The following is a 17590-nucleotide window of genomic DNA, read 5'->3' as shown; positions in this document are numbered from 1 at the left end:
CTGTATTTATAAAGATGGTTGCATTTTTAAAGCAGTATTTATACACCTAGAGGCTAAAATGAGTTCATTATAACTCAATCTGAAATAAATTGTCTCACAGTCATTGAATGACTTCACAATATCTTTTGTAGGAAGATAACTTAAAAGAGTGAAGGTGACAATCTAAACAACCACCCTAGGATGGCAGTGATTGGTAGTGCATGAAAGATTTTTTTTTTTTAATTCTAAAGGATTTTAAATATATATTGACACAGCACATAATAATGTGAACATCAATGAGACCTACAGGCAATTACTGATAATATATAAGGTGGAAGATCCCAAGTCTAGCAATCATCATGAAAGACACAAACAGTAATTTTCAGCCCCAAATAGTCAGTGTTGTGGTGGCTGTTATTTGTCATCTGTCTTTCACCACAGTAAGGCATGCACGATAGAGGCATTTCACATGTTTCATATTGGATGAAAAAAGAGCCCAACACAACAGTACATACCCTGTATGTGAAGTTCAAGAACAGACAAACCCAAAGGTGTGGTTTTAGACATCAGAAAAATGGTCATGATGGCTGTCACCCCCCTTCCACGTACGGAGGCCTGTTTCTGTGGTTGGATTATGCCATATCTTGGTCTTAGTGGTTACACAAGTTTAGGAAAAATTCAACAAACTCTATGCTTAATATTTTTTAATTTTTCTTCATGTTCATCATGTATAAACATTTTATTATAACTCCTCTTTGCCCTACCAATCTAAAATGCATGCTTGATGTTGTTTGTATATTGCTCTCCACACTCAAAAATATTACAATTCTAATCTATCCTCTTTGTTTTTCATTTTACAGTTGCTGCCTAGCAATTGCGCTTCTTGCCCCCTAATTACTTTGACCTTTTTACACGGGCCTTGCGTGGGTGATTTATGCCATATTTCTTCCTGAACTCCCTCACCTGTAAACTCCTTCCAAAAGAAAGGGTCTTCCCACGCACCTTCTCTCGCGTTCAGCACGCGACCCACCACACAGGAAGCGCGCAGGAAATGTGTGGGGGAAGCAAACCAATCAGAGTGGAGTCCCTGCACTCGCAGTCTGTGGCCTTAGCACAGCTGCTTCCTCTCTCGGGTTTCCATCACCCCGTCTGTAAAATAGGGATAAGAATTGAACATACCTCCCCAGAGAGCGCTGTGGGGACAATGCAATGCACGTGCGGCATTTATCACGCTGTCGTTCAGAACAAACACTTAACAGGGTGCCATTAACAATAATTTATTATTAGGGAGCAAAGCCATGGTGCGTCACTGGTTTATTTTAGAGCAGCTCAGAGAGGGGAGGGCGGAGAAGTCCTTGAATTGGGAGAGTAAGATTATTTTTGCTTAAGTTTCATGGGGGCTTAAGTGAGTCAGCGGGGGGCCATATAGAACAAAGACTTATCTCTGCACAGTTCCCCAGCTGAGGGACAGAGCAGGGGCTGAAACCAGCGGAAGTCTTCCTCCCGGGTCCTGAGCCCCAGTCCAGGGCTCCCGTGTCTGGTCCCAGTTGGCACATACGTAGGCTGTGTGTGCGCTGGCCGGGCCTGGACATGAAGTCCTTCGGGAAATGTCGGAGCACAAACAACTACCTAGCAACTGTTTGTGCTTTCAGAGGGTACCTCATTTAATCCACCTAACAACCTTACCAGGCAGGGAAGACCACTACTACTGCATTTTACATAGAGGAAAACGACGGTGCGGGAAGCTCAAGCGATGCGTACAGGCTCAGATCTCTAGAGAGTGGCAAAGGCAGCAGCATCCAAGCGGCTACACTTCGGAGTTAGAGTTTGTGATTTTTGCAACTACACGCCCTTCCCTCTCTCATCCTCTACTTCTCATTCTCCCTATTCATGTTATTATTATTCTACTGTCACTTAGCATTATTTCCTTTTTTTTATTTTTATTTTTAGCAGTTACCCAATATTCCATTGTGTTATTGTCAAGGATGATCACAGTTACAAAAACTTTAAGTAAAATGTAAAGATCTCCATAGCTTCCTCCAGTTCTTTCAACTGATATACTGTGTAAACATGACTAGCTACACAAAAATTCTAATAAAATTTCTATTTGTTATTATTAATAACATCAGTAATAATAATAGTTGGTACTGCATCATATAGGTGAAATACCTATTTATTTTAAAAGACTGTACAGTTATATTGGATTGGCTTAAAAGTCTGTATTGTTATTTCCATAAAATAAAAGACACATTTTTCACTTCCACCAATAATTTATTGATTTGGATATTTTGAGTAGGTTGGCTCTCTCCCGTGTGGTAGAACGTTGATTGTTCTCAATTAATGCTTCAATTTTATTGCTATCAACTTCAATTGGTCTACCTGACCATGGAGCATCTCCAGAGAGAAATCTCCAGCACGAAGCCATGTCAGACACCTGCGATTAGTCACAGCACTTTCTCCATACACTGCACACATCTTTTTTTTCCCTTTTTGCATTTCAGTTGTGGTTTTACCTTTCTTGACATAATAAAGCATGGTATGCTGGAAATGTTGCCCATTTTCTTCTGCCTTCAAACTGGCAACACAAAAATTCACCAATGTTGATGTTTTCTAAACGCATGCTGATATAACAACTGTCATAATACAATCTAACAAATGGTTTAGAATGAAATTAAAGACAACTAAGGGCAATTAGAGACATTTTAAGAAAATACCAAATGAACTTTTTGGCCAAAACAGTATATACTATTATATTTAAAATATTACAACTATACTTACAACACATCTTTAATCTTCTTTCTATATTTTAGTTGATATTTGTTACGCTTATACTATGTGACTCAGATTTATTATGATATTCACCAGACTTAATGTTCGTGAAAGCTCTTCATACGTAATGAGTGTGATATAGAATACAGCTACTCATCAGTAATACTCTTAAATGAGAGATGCAAACTTGTGGTAATCCTGATTACAAATGGAGAAAATATTATCTCTTTAAACCGCCACTTCTCCTCCACTGTCATCTTCTAAACCACTTACAGGGGTGGGGACAATGTCTGCAGATCCTGCTGACGCTGAAGGGCATGACATATCTGGTCACAGCTAGGGTTGGAAAAGGGGGCAGCTGTGCAAGGCTGGGACTCCCATGTATTGTCATATGTTAATCTTTTAACTGGAAAATCCTTAATGAGTTATATTAGGGTTAAATATTCTGTAAGTCTTCCCTTCTTAGCCACAGATACACAATTTTTCTAAAGAAGAGATGTCTCAGTTTGGAAGACTCGTTTAGTCAAAGATTTTTAAAATTCTTTACACACAATTAATTAGTAGGAAGTTTATAAAAGTAAGAAATTGTCAAATTCCTTAGGGGTGGAGGTTGGCAGAGACGTGGGAAGTGAAGAGCTCAAAATTGCCTTCGATTTTGCATAGAGCAAGTTTTTATTAGTCATATTATTCTGATAGCCATCTAGGAGGTTCAAATGCCTAACCACTGGAGACAGCCATAGATGCGCAATACAACGTGGATTTTCACATAATGAGCATAAATATCCTTTCATAATATAGCCTGCTCTAATCAAGTCTGCATTGTTGCATGAAGAATGGTAAGCAGCTGAGTATGAGAAGATGTTGTTGAAAAAAAAAAGAGAGAATATATTTTGAAATGTTTCTCAAAAAACATTTTAATCCCCTGTTATTCAGCTAAAAGTAATTATAAGTTATAATTTATAATTAAGAGTCTGTACTGTCACTAATAAACTTCTGAAATGACTCAATTAACTAGAAATGGATCTTCCTTATAAACAGTCAAAGCTAAAAAAAAAGATTTTTGTTTGTGTTGAGTGAATTCATAACTCTGAACTTCCAACTGTCGTTGTCGTCGGCAGCCGTCCGTCTCGAGAGACGATGGTGTAGCTTCTTAAGTGTCTATCTGCACCGTCGAGAATGGTTGTGCAGTCCGACTCGGGAGTGACACGGTATCTGTCTCCTCCCATGTTGAATCGACATCTTACAATGACGCTGGAGTGTCCTCTCCAGTGAAGCTGAAGCTGCAGAGCCTCAGAGACGATGGTGTAGCTTCTTAAGAGTCTATCTGCACCGCCGAGAATGGCTGTGCAGTCCGACTCGGGAGTGACACGTGACACGGTATCTGTCTCCTCCCGTGTTGAATCGACATCTTACGATGACGCTGGAGTGTCCTCTCCAGTGAAGCTGAAGCTACAGAGCCTGGGCAGGGTGATATGGAGGGTCTGCTGTTGCCCATGCAGCAGACCCCCCCTCTCTTCGCAGCTGAAGGGTCCAAGGGAAAGACGGAGTCAATACAGCTTGGCTTCAGGTGCGCCGCAGGAGTTGCCGGTGTTGACTACAACGTCAAACCGCCTTAGGGACTCCGGCTCCGGATTTTCTGTCAGGGTTTACTCCCTTAGCCTTTCCCCTGAAGAGGTATGCCGCAAGGCAGCGGAGGTTTTTTGGAGTCAGAGTTTTCCTTCTCTGATGTGCCCTGACTGGAAGATTGAACCAGCGACACTTAGCTCGCAGGCCGACGCTCAATCCACTGAGCCAAACCAGCCAACTGTATTAATAAGAATTATAGGTATTTTTAAACTTCAGAATTTTTAACATTAACTTCTCATTTGTACAAAATTAAACATTAATATTTAATCTGAAGTATACTCTTCTCTTAAAAATATAAGCATTGTTAACATATTTCATATTTTTAAATAGTTGCATATGTCTAAAGAAACTGAAAAAATTCCAGTACCATCTGAAAATGAGAAAGGACATTATCTGATTCCAGGAGAAGAGACTTATGGACTTTTCTTTGGAAATCTCACCATTAGATGGAAAACTTATGTGAATCAAAATTTGAATTCCTCTGTAGTTGGAAAGATACTAGCTTAGCCTTTTTAAATAAGACCAATGCCTGTCTTCCAAGAAAAAGTATGACTGAAATTCTCATGTCTTATATGTTGATTACATCCATATTTTTCTTGTCAAGCATTTTTCAAGGAAATAAATACTGTTATTACTGTCTAGTTGACAAGTTAAATGAGAAACACATATTTTATTTCAGTTTATGTAGATAATAATTTCAATTAGAACTTTTTTAGCTTATGTATCCATCTATTTTTGATAAACTAAGTAAGAACAAAATTTAAGAGAACAAGACAGATTCATACATTAGAAGATTCAAATCTACTCTTTCTTCTTAGGCCTCGGTAATGATCACTCAAATCTTCTTAAACACAGGGGAAGGGAATACAATTTTCGTTGAGTTAGATCTGACACTTGTTTTTGACTAACTTTTGGCATCTGAATCCAAAAATGACCACAGTTTCTTTCTACCACATCAATTTTTTAACGTACAGGATACATCCCATTTGTCCCCCAAATCATAGGAAATGTACATACAAAGGAAAATAAAGAAAAAACTACCTGAATATATTGTTTATTTAAAGTTATTTTATTCATATAAAGGCTATATATTGTTACTGTAAGTCAAATTGTGTACAAGTAGTGAAGTTCTGCTACCAAAAATACATATTAAGGTATTTTATCTTTTCAAATGACAGGTTAGGAAATGCCAAAATTAGATACTTGAAACAGTCTCTTCAGTTGGCAAAGCTTTCACAAATTGCTTCATGAGACCCAGTTTTATGTCCAGAGGTGGAAACATAATGTTCTTTCTGTCAACAGTGGCTCATGTAAAATATTTGCATCACCAGGTTTGAGATCAGACCAGTTCGACTCCACCCTATGCTTCTCACGAGCTCTGTTGTCCCACATACACAGAAAATGGGGATACTTGGTGTATCTGCGTTGCTGACCAAGTAGGTAGCAGACCATTTGAAGGTCAAAACAGATGATGCAATTGTGCTTGTGATATTGCAACAGATCAACGACTCTCTTTATGTCTTCATATTCTTCACAAAAACAAACCGAATGGCCAGTTGGGACGGCACCAAATAAACTGCCATTGTGGAGGAGGACACACTTCAAGCTCTGCTTTGAGCTGTCCATGAACAGTCGTCATTCAGTTGCGTTATAGATGGGAATTCCCAATTCCTCCATTAAACCCTGTATGTTATGGCAATACATAAAGCCACTGTCATTTCAAAAGTACTGCAGAAATGCACTTCTCTTGATCAAAAGTAGGATACCTTCACTCCTTTTTCAAGCAAGTTTTTCTCATGTACTCTAGTAGGAGTTCTGAAGCCTTTATGGATAGTCCCAAATCTCATGCCAAATCATTCAACTCATGCTGATCAAATCCCTTACAAACTGAGTCATCTTCAATTTCAAAATCTTAATCGATGCTGTCATTTAGTTCTTCACCATACTTCTGTTTTTTGAAAGACTGTAGTTCAATGAAAACTGGCACTGGGATTTCAGCTGAATGAGGCACTGGGCGTATAGCTGATGATAGACTAGGATACTCTATTTTACATTTATTTTTCTTGTTATATCCTGACGTTTTCACTAAACAAAAGTAACAGTCACTTGAATGATCTGTGGGCTCTCGCCAAACCATACATATACCAAATGGCGATTCATCACGTGTTTCCTTCGTCCACATCCATAAACTCTTGACACACTGCTTGCACACCTTGTGAGGGGCCCAAGACTTATCTTGATCACCAAGTTTTACTTTAAACTATGAAAAATAGGCTTGCCTGACAAATGCACTGATGTTTGTCCTTTGACTGGAAATTGTGAAACTGCCACAGATATAACAAAATAAATCAGGGTTGTTTAGGCACTTACAACAAGAAATAGCAGAGGCAGACATGATCTGAAGGAAAGGAAATAAGTACATATGTAAATAAAAAAATAAATTCTGCTAACTCCTTGTATAGAGACAAGAACTTGGACTACACTTCGGAGTACGATTCACTATATAGAGCAGGACACAACCTCTCACCACACTGTCTCATGTGTAACTGAAGAGCCTAGACAAGAATGAACCTGTCGTTGGTCTCCAAGGTCATCCCCCACCCCTCCCCACTCAAGGGATGTTTGCTCTCAGCCAATAGGAGAGCACTAGTGCTTCCCTCGATCCAGGCTCAATCCAGCCTAGAGTGGTTGCATTAAGATAAGCTGTACGGAAAAAAACTTGACATGATAGAAGAAAGTTAGCTGCAGTTTTGAAATCAGCATGCCTATTTATGTCTAAAACAGTTGGAAAAATCGAACTCAACAGGAATTATGTTAAAAATTGTTCCCCTGTGTTATATGTACCTTCTTTCTAATGAAATGACTCTAAAAATACTAAATTTTGAAAGTTGTGCTTTGTATAAGTTGCATTGTCTTTCATAATATATTTTGTCTATTTAAGCTAACAATATCATGCTTTTTGAGATTATTTGAAGGAAATTTGGGATTGTAGGTAAGATTTGCAATCACTTTTGAAGACTATATTGAAAAATCAGCCACAAACAAACAATTACTTGTTCCTAGCCATTATAGCGAGCTAAGTAAAATTGCTTAGCAAATCAAATATACTTGGGAAAAATATTCAAGTTGAATAATATGCTAATTTTTTCTCTAGACATGAATAACAGAGAAAGTTAGTCAAGTATTTCTCAGAAGTTTTGTATAAAACCAAACCTTAAAGTAAAATACTATTATAATCAATTACCAAATGGAGGAAATACAATTTTACAAAGTGAAAAAAGAAAACAAAACAATACATATTATAGAATAAAGCTTAAAGAAATAGCAAACATAGCATGCAATATATATCATTAGTGTGTTAAATGAAGACTGTTTAACACACCTGAAGGTATCTAAATGACTTCATTCTTCTAGACCAGCAATTTTCAACCTTCTTCATCTCATGGCCCACATAAACTAATTACTAAAATTCTGTGGCACAACAAAAAATATATTTTGCCAATCTGATAAAAAAGTAGGTATAACTTTGATTCATTCACACCAAATAGTTATTGTTGTGTTGACTGTTGTTATTTTTTAATGTGATGATCTAAGGGAAAAGAGGTCAGTGCCCTGATTAAATCATTGGTATTATATGTTTTAAAAATTCTCGAGGCACACCCGTTGAAAATCACTGTTCTAGATAAAGATAGACAACTAAGCAAGTAAGTGTGATCAAATGGAGCACTGAGAAAAGAACATAAAGGAGTTCTCAAAGGGGGATGGTGTGCTCCCTCTCAGTGAGCCAGAGGTGTTTTCGCTCTGGCGAACCTAGCGCTCAGTCGTAAGAATGACCACCCTCAGGTAATGAACAAAGTGGTAGAGCAGGGAGTGTGAACCAGTGAAAGTAAGGACACAAGAGAGCCAGGGCAGCCTTCCAGCCAGAAGGTCAGCTTCAGTAACGGTAAAGGGCTGTGAAGCAGTCAGGAAAGATCAAGAAAATAAAAGCAGTTTAGAGCTAGCATCTAAGTAGTAGATGGTGGAAAGAAATAAAATAAGTTGCAGGCCATGATCAGATAGTTATAAAGCCTTCTATGAAGTCCTAGGAAGTGTGAATTTTATTATATACACTTTAGAAAAAAATAAAGTTTTCTCCAGAGTGCAGGACAACAACTGATCATTAAGTTTTAGGGGGGAAAAAAAGATATATTTTTACTAAGAATAGTCTGGCAGCTGTAGAGCAGACAGAGAGGAAAGTTTGGGAAGACATTTATAGCTGACGTTACTAAGAAGTAGTGGTAGAAACACAGAGGAAAAATAGAAGCAAGTCATATTTAGTTACTAAAATGGAGACTATATAGGAATTGAGTAGATGTACAAAATAAAGGGATAAAATGGCTTATGACATGCAGAATTGAGACTTGAGCAATTGGGTTTTCCATGGTGTCACTCCAAAGAGAAGAAATAGAGGATGAAAAGCATGCTTTTCTACTTGAATTCCAAGTCTGGGTAAAGAGAGCCAGAGTGCTAGTTCTGCAGATTCCTCGATGAGGTTAGGGCTGTGGAAGCATTGGGTACCAAGATTATGTCTAGACATGATACAGCCTTTGGCCTCAGCTAGTATGTACAGGGTCTGAGAGTTGAAGGACTAAGAGTTTTATGGTGAATTAATTGTGAAGATGATGATTCAGAGATGCTTTTGGAACACTCAGTTAAGGATGATCAGTCAGTAGTTGCTTAAGGAAAGTCCCACAGTACTGAGTGACTTCAAGAGAATAGGCTTTGCCATCACCCAGACCTGTCTCGGATACTGAATGCTCTTGATGTAACCAATTACTGAGCCTCTTTAAGCCTCAATTTTCTTACCTCTGAAGAACTCAAGAAGTCACGTGAGGGTCAAATAAGAAAATGAATGTAAAGTGCTTAGGCCATGCATATAAACTTCTGGATCAGGGGTTTGGGTCACAGACGGTTACTAATTCATGAATCATTATCATACAAGCATATACACATGTTTGAAGTCAGGAGAGTATACAATTCAGGGAGAATACGGGTTTAGAGCTCTGCTGAAGGAAACTTACAGGGACCAGACAGACTTTGAGTGAAAGTGATTAAGAAATAAGGAACGAGGGAGGAGAATGTGAATATGCAGACACCTGGTTTTAAAAAGCAGCCAAACTGGAAGAGCGCAGAACAGAAGGCATTCAGTGAAAGGAGTGAGGAACCCCTGGTGTCAGCCGCCAGTGCATGCTCTGCATGGAAAGCAGTTGGCTGCGTGTGAGAGAGAGAAGGCACACGAAGGAATGGGTGACGACGAGTGCACTCTCCGTGGTGAAGGAACCTGGAGATAAAAGGAAGGGAAGAAATAAGGCGACGGGTGACTAGAGAGCGGCACAGAGCTGAGAGGCGTCATTTGCAGGTACTCCCACTCGTCTCGTCGTGCTCTCGTTGAGCTGTTTTCTTTTCTTTTTAGAATGTTTTCTTATTATTTTTGAAAGATTTTGTTTAGTTTTAAAGAGATGGGAAGGGAGGGAGAGAGGGAGGGAAATACTGATCTGTTGCCTCTCGCAGGTGCCCCAGCCAGGGAATGGAACCTGCACCCCAGGCACTGCCCTGACTGTGAATCAAACCGGAGACCTTTGACTCGGCAGGACGGCGCCCAGCGCGCTCAGCCACGCCAGGCAGGGCTCTTTGAGCTGATGTGACACTGATGTTCAGCATGTAAGTAGCGTTCATTAATCCAGACACACGCTCGGCTCTCTGCAGGATGTGGCCACATTTTATACAATGCTGAAGATTTTGGTGTATGAAAATAAAGCAACGCGAATCAGAAGAAGAATCATGGTATATGGAGATATAAAATAAGTTAGAAATATTTAAGATTCTAGCGCTGGCCAGGGGGCTAAGTTGGTTGGAACGTCGTCCATATGCCGAAAGGTTGTGGGTTTGATCTCCGTCAGGGCATTTTCCTAGATTGTATGTCGATCTCTGGTTGTGGAGCCTGTGGGACCCAACAGACAGCTGTTTCTCTCCCTCACTCTCCCTCTTCCTCTTTCTTTCAAGGATCAATAAATAGATCCTCAGGTGAAGATTCAATATATATGTGTAAGATTATAGCAGAAACCACTAATACATATTCTAAAAGTGATAATACTTAATGTTTAGGATAATTGACTCCATTCTTGAAATGAATCAACCTATCGTCTATAGGAGTTAATTTGTGTAAAAACTAAGAGAGCTCTAATGCCAATTACTGAGCTAAAATTGAGTTTTCATATCATGTATGATTTTCATTATATAGGAGCATGGCCAAACAGAAATCTACAATACATAGTGCTTAAACTTCTAGAATGACTCTTGAATACCTCCAAGAGGTGCATTCAAGCAAACAAATCTAGAACTTATATTTCCAGTTACCCATAGCAGAGCTTGTTTCTTTGAATATATGTAACCAAAGAGCAAACTTAAATTTTGTTCCAGATATTTTTTTCAAGAATAACTCTATGAAAAAATGTGCCGATGCTAAAAAAAAAAAAAAAAAGTGTCATTTAAAATAATTTTTAAAATTTTGTGTGGGTCAATCACAATAACTAACTTGAAAGAGAAAAAGCAAAAACAAAAAAGCAATGTGATAATAATCACATGCTGCATGACAGCCAGTTAATTGAGGGTTTGCCATGACCAGTGAATGCTACTTGTAAATCCTCTTGAGAAAACGGTAGCCTGCTAGAAGAAAAAAAAATAATGAAGAAGAGATCACAGCGAAGCAGAAATTAGCATATTTTCCATCTACGCATTGTCAAAATATAATGGTCCTTCTTAGCTCATAACAGATGTCTAAAGGGACTGGTTAATCTGATCAAACCTGCTACCCCAAAATATTTTAGAGAATGTCCCATCTTCACTTTTCTTCAGAACCATTTGAGCTGAGCTATTCTGCAGCAGGAATACAGTGTGCTACAGTGTATCCTGGAGCCCTGAAATATCTACTCAGCCAAGTCTTTTTTTCCTTTTCAGCTCACGCTGAGCTCACTTAGAATATACTGTTTTCACTGGGTAGTAGAGTTCTTTTACATTGCACCAGCCCAGGGAGCACTAAATCAGGTAACCCTTGCTTTGTCCTGGACAAAGTAAAACAAGCGTTCATTCTCAAACTAAATCTTGCCTCTGTCTTTCAGAGAATTGGCGATTGCTGTCAGAGATGTGTCCGCTTAACACAGATGTCTGCAACTTTCCTATTAAAATTTGCCATAGAAATTTTGCGCCCTGTTGAATACGGGAGATCAGAAATGGACCACATTGCTGAGCATTTTGTTAGGGTAACGGGATTCAGTGACTGGCTTCTTTCTCTGGACCCCACTTATGATAAGGATTCTTCAGGTACTGAAGGGATCCGTTTCAACTGCAGAGACAGTGATAAAAACAATGACTATCCGATAGTTTCAGAGTCCCACTGAGCTGAGTTTGAGGTGCGCTCTGGCCAAACCCCAGTTATCATCCGTCTCACCGGGACGGCCCATCGGCATCGGATGCCTTCAGGAATTAGAGTTTGCTCAGAACCATATCCAAACCCCTACAAGTCAGTATCTTTCCTTTCAAGTTCAGATCTTTCTTCAGTTCAGAAATACTCTTTTGACTATCCTCAGGTCACCTCAAAGGAAAATAGAAGGCAAAGTATGGTAGACACTTTTCGTTTTATATCAGTATACCGGGGTCCCTCCTTTCGTTAGCCAAACCGATGCTTATTCAAGGATCCTAAGTCTAGGAACTGACTTCAATATGAGAAATGTGTCAGAGACTCACACTTGGTGACTCATTCTTCCCTACAGAGGCTTTACATTTGTCATCTATTTATGCCAAAAAAAAAAAAAAAAGTCTTTCAGTTCTTAATGACTCTCAAAATCCAAGGCTCGAAATCTTAGGAATGCCTAATTAGTTTAGCTTCTGTCAAAACCCATGATTCTGAGAGGAAGAGCTAAGTAGGCTGACTCATAGGCTGCATATATTCATGCATAAAATAGGGGAGGAGTCTTTCCCCAAAGGTGCCTTTTGTCCAAGAACACTTACTGCATGTAAGATGGGAAAGTGAAGAGAGCTAATGAAGGCTCAGACAATTAAGTTAAAGAAAACTCCCCTTCACAACTGAATGCAATTCCGTGAATTCACATCAGTCTCCAGTCATCTAACTGCTGTAGTGGAGCTTTGACTTCTCTTATTAGTGTCCCTCCTCCCATGTTCACGATCGTGATCACATCAGTCCTTATCTCTCCAAATTTACATCACCAGCTCTCTCTTCCTAATGAGTCAAGTTCTTCCTCAACTTAATTTTTTCCACAGTGTAAAAAGTACTCAGGTTTTACCACCTTAACAATTCTTATTTTTAATCAAACTTCCTATGAAAGTTAAGTTATCCATAAAATGACATAGGTGAGCTTGTTTTTAATTTATTTTTAAATTGTTGTTCTATGACAGTTGTCCCATTTGTTCCCCCATTGCTCTCCCCTGCCCCGCCCACCCCACCCATCTCCCACAGTTAATCCCCACCCTGTGGTCCATGTCCCTGGGTCATTGACACTAATTGCTTGACTAGACCCTTCCCCTTCTCCTCCTCCCTTCTGGTCACTGTCAGTCTGTTCCTTGTTTCTATGCTAATGAACAAAACGAACAACAACAACAAAAAAAATAAATAGATGAGCTTTTGGAAGTTTCTTCTCTACACTTGATCCATTTCTTTACTTCCAACTTATCCTCAGTCTACTCTTACGTGACATTTCCCAGCACCACACACTTGAAGATCTTGATAAAAAGGCATTCAGCACTCTTGATTACATGCTCCTTGCGATGCTCACTTCTTTCGACATCAATGAACCCACACCATTAAATTTTTCTTCCTACACAGCTCTGCACCTTCCTTTTAAGAATCCCTTGCTTAATTCACCCTCTCCAATTCAGTCTTAAATGTAAGAGTTTCTCAATGTTGAGTCTGAAGATCACTTTTCTTTCTAGTCTGTCTCTTTACAATACTGAATTTCACCTAGGATGGTGATTTCAGGTACAATATCAACTCTGAAGACTGCCACATATCCGTGTCTAGTTCAGAACCTACCTTCAAGTATAGCCTCATGTATTCCTTCCTGTTGGACATCATTTTATCAATTCACATAGTTACGCAAATGCACCTTGTCCAAAGCCAAACTCGTGATCTTCTTTCTTTACCCTAATAAATATTCCTTTTTCATTATCTCATCTGTGAATGTCACCAACTCTTACCTAATTACACAGAATCTGATAGAAAAAGAAAATGAAATCATATATATTTGTCACCTTAGGACTATTCTATGAAAGTTGAATTATCCATTTTTTTTTTGAATAGGAAAAATGCAGCTTTGAAACCACAGAATACAATTTTAAATGTTATTTAAATGTTATTTTTAAGGTTGACAATGAGAAATTTTAAGGTGAAAATTGTGTTTATTTAACAAAATATATTTACTGGCTATTGTATCCTTTTTCATAATTTTGTTAAGTGATTCTTAGAGATGGATAAGTAGGTTAGAAAAAGATGAAGAAAAATAGCTTGCGTTATATAATAAACTAAAATGAATTTTGTATTTCTAAGTATAGATAGACCTAAGACATAAGAAAAACCGAGGGTGGAGAGATCGCAGGAGTTGGGGAAAGTCTGATGAAATAAAAGCCTGAAACCTGAGAAGAACAGATGAACAAACTCTCCTGAATGCATGCATCACTGTGCTATAGCTGAAAACATAACTGTGTCTGCACCATTCATTATATTCCATTTGCAAATAAACCTCCAACACACAAACAGAAACGACCCCCCAAATTTCAGTGTTGTTGAATGTTATGACTTTATCTGTATTATGGGAAGAAGGAAGGACACGTATTATTTATTCAGCTTGTTCTTATACTGTGAAGAAACTCTATGCGCAAAAGGCTAGAAATACAGGAGGGAGACTATATGCATTTTCAGATATTATAACCAGTGGTAGGAACATTGAGGGTAGACTTAAAAGTCTAAGAAAATTTTGCATCGTAACATAAATGGCCTTGGCATTTTAATGATTTTTAATTCTATATAATAAGGTTAATTATTCCCAGGAAGCTAGTAGAATTTAGGAAAGCTGTGGTCATAGGTATCCTATAGTATTTAGGGTTATCCCAACTGTAGAAGTCTGTGATATATAATCCATCTGATACCTATCTGACATTACCGATGATCTCTTATATTGGATATAGTCTAAATTGTTAAAGCAGCATAAAATTGGAATATACACCCCCCACCCTCACCCCACAGATCCCTACTGTCATCTTCTTTGTGTTTTACAGTCATGGTTGTTTGAGCTTCTGTTAGATTTACAGGGTTTGGGCATCAGAGTAAGACTCCAGGAGATAAAAACAGTAGTTCAATTTAAAATCTAATTGAGAAAATAGAAATAATCAAATGGAACAAGACAAGATAAGGAAAAAAACAGAAGCTTCCTATTCTATTCAGTGCCTAAGTGGAGGTCTATTGAGTCTTCTGAATTGTTGATTTAAGTAATTAGGTTTTACTTAACAGTATTTGGCACCCTAGAGTCACTCTTTATAGACACTGGTATATAGAAACAGGACCTTTAGGAACATTTTAAGTGTATCCAGCAGTTCTCTCAACTGCCCCCACTGTGTACCAAAAAATAATGATAAAAACAATGAAGCCATGTTAGAATCAACACCTGCTGATATATGTAAAAAGAAGAAAAAAAAGTATGTTCCTAACTTCAGACCTGTAGAATAAACTAACAAGCTAATGCCTATTAAAGTGTTATGACCATTTAGAAAAGATACAAAGGTTACAAATATTAAATTAGATACTTAAAATAAGGATATTATTATAAAACTGAACACAGTTAAGTTCCAAATACATTACAGTTGTTACAGCTTACTCTACCATTCTACCTTATTTTGACTTTACATCACCCATTGATTGAAATATTATTTTCTACAACAGAGCCAATTTTGACATTTTGCTTGTCGTTTTCCTCTCCTTCGTCTGCATTGGCAGCTCTAGATGGTAAACTACATCGGGAAGGAACTGCACGTGCGTGTAATTTTCTACCTCCATGGCCCTAGCACTAGACAGCTAAGGTTGGCCTACTAGACTGCAAACGCTCGGGACAAATTTCCTAAGTTCATCAATATACTTTCATGTTTTTGAAGAATTCAGCTAGTGAAATAGATGAGTTTGATTATTAGTTTTGATTTAATCATAGAAGTTGTATGTTTCCCAGAATTACTCAGGTAAGATTTTTTTTTACAATATATACAAGAGTATAAAATATTGTAGCTGAGATTTACTAATTATTTTAAAAACCAGAAACATGCAGAATTATTTTTTTCCTTTTTGAAGATGTAGTACATGTAAATGTATCCATAAAATTCTAAAATTAAAAAATAAAACTGTAAAATTGAGTTAGATACACAGATATTATAAAATTTCAATGTGTGCCAGTTTTACAAACACAAATCATAAAATGATGAATTATTCTATGCAATTAAGTGTAAATGTTACCTTAAGAAGCAGCTTCCCCTTTTATAACAATAATTAACATTGAATATTTATTTTGTGCTAGGACCTCTGCTTAGTGTCTTATAAGCATCTACAGTGGCAGAGCTAAGTTTTAAAACCAAGCATTTCAGCTCAAAAGACTTAACCATTAACCTCATTGCTTCAAATGTTACGAACGTCTCTAAGAATTTAGAGAATTTTTATTTATCTAATGTTACAATAATATTGTGTTAAGAAAACTCTCTTTAACTGAGACTGTAAGTAATTTACCCAATACTGCACTGCTAAATGCCCAAGTTAAAATTATAAATCAACAGTGTGACTCCAGAGCATTACATCTTTAGCATGACACTGGGCATTGGGTTTAAGGAGGTTTTACTGGGAAATTATTTTTTAAAAGAGGCAAAATGGCAATAGAGGTTATTGTGGTAATGTTTTAGCAAAGCACTTAGACATTTCAAAAATTTATTTCATTCAAAACTTATCCCATCGGTATATGGCAAAGGTACACAAAGATACATCTTCAGAGATGTGAATGGCAACATTGGGGTGAGGGCAGAGGTTGAAGTGATTCAGTTAGAAGCCAAGCAAAGTTAAGGGTTGAAGGGAACCACCAGAATTTAGGAGACAGGATGGGATAGATTCTGTCCTAGAGCCTCCAGACAGAGCATGACGTGGCTGACACCTTGATTTCAGACTTCTAGTCTCAAGGTTGTGAGACAATAAATTTCTATTGTTTTAAGCTGCCCAGTTTTTAGTAATTTGTTATAGTAGTCTTAGGAAAGTAATACAGTATTTTATCGACTACTTTGCAAACTGTTATTTGGTAACTGAGAAATTACCAATTGTATTTATTTACAAATCTGTATCTGTTTATTTCAATCTTTGACATAGGTCAAGGCAAATACTTCCAAAATGGGTCAGCTTCTTGGAGCTGACCAACAGCTTTACTGTGTAAAATACCAGGAATATATATTCTAAACAGCATTTCAGTTTTTTTGAAATACAGTAAAAACTTCAAGCATAGGCAAAAGAAATCATATTAAACATGTTTCTAGATATTTTTTCTTGTCTAAATCTTTACATAGTGTTTTTAGTTTCAAGATCTTTATAGCTGGCACAGTGATGTCTAATAAGACAACCAGTGTTTTTAACCAACTAGTCTGTTTAAATCTCTGGAAAAACATAGTTTGTAGCTCGGTGTTCAAAGAACCAATGACTACTTTTGCACTTGCATACTTTTCAGCAAATTATGTAATTATAATAGCCATTGAAACCGACACAAAAGGAATTTGGAGCAAACACGACAGACTCTGAGTAAACATGCATGCAAACCAGGGGCAGGGAGAACTGGCTGAGAGAAACACCCAGTACAGCCTGGGCATCCGCCAGTCTCTTGCACAAAGGAGCCTAGAGCTGTGCTGTTCTTGGGCCAAGGTTATGTGGAGGTCACTTAGAAAAGTGACGCCTACATCTTGTGTGTATGTCTCCATGGCAACAACCACATCCATCCATGTGTCTTGATTTCCTATGGAATATATACGATTTCTACCATATCTATGAAAATATCATGTTTAGCATAGTACCTGAACCATAGTAGGCATTCATTTAAATACCTATGACATGAATAAATCAATAATTGATAAATGAATAAACAAAGTGATCTACTTA

This window comes from Furipterus horrens, unplaced genomic scaffold (genome assembly GCF_987537825.1).
Source record: "Furipterus horrens unplaced genomic scaffold, mFurHor1.1.pri manual_scaffold_10, whole genome shotgun sequence".
NCBI classification, from domain to species: domain Eukaryota; kingdom Metazoa; phylum Chordata; class Mammalia; order Chiroptera; family Furipteridae; genus Furipterus; species Furipterus horrens.
Note: the sequence above shows the minus strand (reverse complement) of the source record.